At 52.7% G+C, this 5,000-nt stretch overlaps 1 non-coding gene across 1 annotated transcript in view; it reads right to left on the minus strand.

Annotated features, from left to right (window-relative positions):
- LOC124763505 overlaps positions 1-1,330 on the minus strand; it is a 1,909-nt gene extending 579 nt beyond the window's left edge. The window contains exon 1 of the ribosomal RNA XR_007012671.1: positions 1-1,330. This exon is cut by the window's left edge and continues 579 nt beyond it. This is a non-coding gene — a ribosomal RNA (small subunit ribosomal RNA).
- Positions 1,331-5,000: the final 3,670 nt, after the last annotated feature.

Below are 5,000 nucleotides of genomic sequence, written 5' to 3' on the forward strand. Positions count from 1 at the left end.
AATCCTTCCGGTGTCCGGGCCTGGTGAGGTTTCCCGTGTTGAGTCAAATTAAGCCGCAGGCTCCACTCCTGGTGGTGCCCTTCCGTCAATTCCTTTAAGTTTCAGCTTTGCAACCATACTTCCCCCGGAACCCAAAAGCTTTGGTTTCCCGGAGGCTGCCCGCCGAGTCATCGGAGGAACTGCGGCGGATCGCTGGCTGGCATCGTTTATGGTTAGAACTAGGGCGGTATCTGATCGCCTTCGAACCTCTAACTTTCGTTCTTGATTAATGAAAACATACTTGGCAAATGCTTTCGCTTCTGTTCGTCTTGCGACGATCCAAGAATTTCACCTCTAACGTCGCAATACGAATGCCCCCGCCTGTCCCTATTAATCATTACCTCGGGTTCCGAAAACCAACAAAATAGAACCGAGGTCCTATTCCATTATTCCATGCACACAGTATTCAGGCGGGCTTGCCTGCTTTAAGCACTCTAATTTGTTCAAAGTAAACGTGCCGGCCCACCGAGACACTCAATAAAGAGCACCCTGGTAGGATTTCAACGGGGTCCGCCTCGGGACGCACGAGCACGCACGAGGCGGTCGCACGCCTTCGGCTCGCCCCACCGGCAGGACGTCCCACGATACATGCCAGTTAAACACCGACGGGCGGTGAACCAACAGCGTGGGACACAAATCCAACTACGAGCTTTTTAACCGCAACAACTTTAATATACGCTATTGGAGCTGGAATTACCGCGGCTGCTGGCACCAGACTTGCCCTCCAATAGATACTCGTTAAAGGATTTAAAGTGTACTCATTCCGATTACGGGGCCTCGGATGAGTCCCGTATCGTTATTTTTCGTCACTACCTCCCCGTGCCGGGAGTGGGTAATTTGCGCGCCTGCTGCCTTCCTTGGATGTGGTAGCCGTTTCTCAGGCTCCCTCTCCGGAATCGAACCCTGATTCCCCGTTACCCGTTACAACCATGGTAGGCGCAGAACCTACCATCGACAGTTGATAAGGCAGACATTTGAAAGATGCGTCGCCGGTACGAGGACCGTGCGATCAGCCCAAAGTTATTCAGAGTCACCAAGGCAAACGGACCGGACGAGCCGACCGATTGGTTTTGATCTAATAAAAGCGTCCCTTCCATCTCTGGTCGGGACTCTGTTTGCATGTATTAGCTCTAGAATTACCACAGTTATCCAAGTAACGTGGGTACGATCTAAGGAACCATAACTGATTTAATGAGCCATTCGCGGTTTCACCTTAATGCGGCTTGTACTGAGACATGCATGGCTTAATCTTTGAGACAAGCATATGACTACTGGCAGGATCAACCAGGGAGCTGCGTCAACTAGAGCTGAGCAGCCGGCCGCCCGGGAGTGTGTCCCGGGGGCCCGCGCGAACACGCAAGCGTCCGCTCAATCATTCTGCAAACAGGAGGAGGCTGAGCTCCCCTGCACAATACACCTCGAAACCCTCTCAGGTCCCGGCGGCGCGCAGCGCCGTCCCAAGTACTTGGTCGGGTTCGAGAGAGGCGCAATCGCCCGGAGTTAGGCGAGTAGACGCTTTCGGTGCGACCACCCGTGCTCCCAACTGAGCTTGCCGCTGCCGACAGAGGCCCGGGAGCGTGCTGTCGTGGCATTGCCGGCGGGAGACAACACGCGCCACCTACGGTGACCGGCAGCTCCAACGCCAGCGCCACAGAAGGACAAAAGCCCCACTTGGGTGCCGAAGCGAACTCTCCCAGCACAGCGCACGCGCCAACACATCCGCACAGCTGCGATACAAACCACCAGCGAGAACCGCTGGGGCGACCGAGCAGCAGACGGCGTCGCGGCGCCGAGCGCCGGGCGGCGGCGCATCCTCAACGCACACAGTCCTCAATCGGACCAGCACACTGAAGATGTCCACCGCGCTTCGCACCGGGCCCGCGAGGACCTACTTTGGCCGCACGGCGCCGCGCGCAGGGTGCGCCGGCGCGCAGCTGCGACGCCTGCCGCGTCCGTCGGCCGGCGCGCCTGCCACTGGCCGCCCCCACCAGCCGGCTGTAGCGCGTGCGCCCACGCACCGCGCGGCCAGCACGCCGGGAGGCGCCCCCTCACCGGCCGGGGACGGTCCCACCCAGCCACCGCCGCGTATCGCTTCACACCCAGATGCCGTTCAGTTTCGTCGGCATGGTGGGTATCGCTGGAACAACCGGTTCGTACCTCAACCTATCGTCGCCATCACCGATTCACCCCTAGCGAGAACAACCGCACCACAACAGGTTACCATTTGTTCATTTGCGTAACTTCACCAGAAAACGCAGGCGTCCATCGCCATTTGCAACTTCAACGATTATTGCATGCCTGTGTCAGGTGTCACGCCACACTACGTCTGCCCACATACACGCAACAAAATGTGCACGCCTAGACAATACGTGGAAGGTGGCCCCCGTACGTATGCGATGTCCATTGCTCGAACGACTGTCAACCGGCCTCTGTAGCATGTCGCAGATATGGAACGCGGTGCACCATGCCATCACGGTGTGTGAGGAGAGACGACTAGGTCCGAATACATCAACAGACAGCTCATGCTGATCGCCATCCACGGCGTCCGTTCCTCCCACACGTCTCTATGGCGTACCACACTGCAATCCAGCTCTCATAGGGAGACGACACGTAGCTGCGTGCACAATATTTGCACTGTATGGTCCGCCGTTTTTGGGCGCAGTCGTTGTACGGTCACACATGTGCCACGATGTATCATTCGGTACATAAGGACGAATGTGCAGTACAGATTGTGGTTTACGCGTACGACATTAGCGGACGGTTGACACAGGCCGCACCACAACGTAGCCTGAGTACGTCGCATGCGAAGGGCATTGAACATGCAAACTTCTCACCAACCAGCTTGCGAAGGCAGGGGGGCAAGGTGGGGACGTGGGGAGGGGCGGCATGTACGTCCTGCTGCCATCCACATTACAGTGTACAGCAGGAGCATGTGGAAAGTCAGCAAGACTTGCAAGGTGTTTAACATGAAGCGATACACAGGGGAGCGGGCAGTGCGAGTAGCGAACTATATTGCGAGGGTTGCGGGTGGGCAACACTACACTAATTGAACGAGTCGTATAACAATTACAGAGCAGGTTTAGGCGACAACATGGGTTACGTTAGGGGACAACGTGGGTTACGTTAGGGGACAACGTGGGTTACTTTAGGGGACAACGTGGGTTAGGTTAAGGCACAACGTGGGTTAGGTTAAGGCACAACGTGGGTTAGGTTAAGGCACAACGTGGGTTAGGTTAAGGCACAACGTGGGTTAGGTTAAGGCACAACGTGGGTTAGGTTAAGGCACAACGTGGGTTAGGTTAAGGCACAACGTGGGTTAGGTTAAGGCACAACATGGGTTAGGTTAAGGCACAACATGGGTTAGGTTAAGGCACAACGTGGGTTAGGTTAAGGCACAACGTGGGTTAGGTTAAGGCACAACGTGGGTTAGGTTAAGGCACAACATGGGTTAGGTTAAGGCACAACATGGGTTAGGTTAAGGCACAACATGGGTTAGGTTAAGGCACAACATGGGTTAGGTTAAGGCACAACATGGGTTAGGTTAAGGCACAACATGGGTTAGGTTAAGGCACAACATGGGTTAGGTTAAGGCACAACGTGGGTTAGGTTAAGGCACAACGTGGGTTAGGTTAAGGCACAACATGGGTTAGGTTAAGGCACAACATGGGTTAGGTTAAGGCACAACATGGGTTAGGTTAAGGCACAACATGGGTTAGGTTAAGGCACAACATGGGTTAGGTTAAGGCACAACATGGGTTAGGTTAAGGTACAACATGGGTTAGGTTAAGGTACAACATGGGTTAGGTTAAGGTACAACATGGGTTAGGTTAAGGTACAACATGGGTTAGGTTAAGGTACAACATGGGTTAGGTTAAGGTACAACATGGGTTAGGTTAAGGTACAACATGGGTTAGGTTAAGGTACAACATGGGTTAGGTTAAGGTACAACATGGGTTAGGTTAAGGTACAACATGGGTTAGGTTAAGGTACAACATAGGTTAGGTTAAGGTACAACATAGGTTAGGTTAAGGTACAACATAGGTTAGGTTAAGGTACAACATAGGTTAGGTTAAGGTACAACATAGGTTAGGTTAAGGTACAACATAGGTTAGGTTAAGGTACAACATAGGTTAGGTTAAGGTACAACATAGGTTAGGTTAAGGTACAACATAGGTTAGGTTAAGGTACAACATAGGTTAGGTTAAGGTACAACATAGGTTAGGTTAAGGTACAACATAGGTTAGGTTAAGGTACAACATAGGTTAGGTTAGGTTAGGTTAGGTTACACGTTGTTGTAAGGAAAGGTGTAGGGGGGGGGGGGGGGGGCGGCAGGTTCGTTGATAGTGATTATAGTAAGTGAATGCTTGTGACATGATCAGATTTGTCACGTCAGGATGCACCTTTGGCTTATTAGAGGCGGCGCTCCAATTCTATGCTTGTGTGAGACCTGTGTCTTTGACTCATGTCATTGTTTGTGCGCTGTGACAGGAGGTACTATTGTGATGTTGGGTGCACCGTTGTATAGGACATGTGTGGGTGTTGGTGCCTGGTCTGCGCAATGGTGGATGTCGAAAGGCTGGGATATTGTATTTTCCGCATGGACCTCCTGGTCTGGTTGTGATAGTGTGGATTGTGTAATGTGGCGGAGAAGATGCACTGGATGTTGTTCCATGCTGGTGCTTACATATTGTATGTGCGCCTGTTAGAAGCAGAGAGTGGTGCGTGATCAGAGTGTCTGGCTGACGTGTGGTTCCCATTGTGGGCAGACTCTTTCAGCATGTATACGGACAGTTGTGTATATTTGCTGTAGTTTGATGGCTCTGCATTGATTACTAATCAGCGCCGTGTGTACGGGTAATCTGGTTCCAGTCCAAAATGTTCCATCTGTGTACATTAGTGACAAAGACTCCCCCCATGCAGTGGGGCTCGGTCTGTTATAGCTCTTCCGCGTAATATATTTG

The sequence above is a fragment of the Schistocerca piceifrons genome, unplaced genomic scaffold (assembly GCF_021461385.2).
Source record: "Schistocerca piceifrons isolate TAMUIC-IGC-003096 unplaced genomic scaffold, iqSchPice1.1 HiC_scaffold_620, whole genome shotgun sequence".
Lineage (NCBI taxonomy): Eukaryota > Metazoa > Arthropoda > Insecta > Orthoptera > Acrididae > Schistocerca > Schistocerca piceifrons.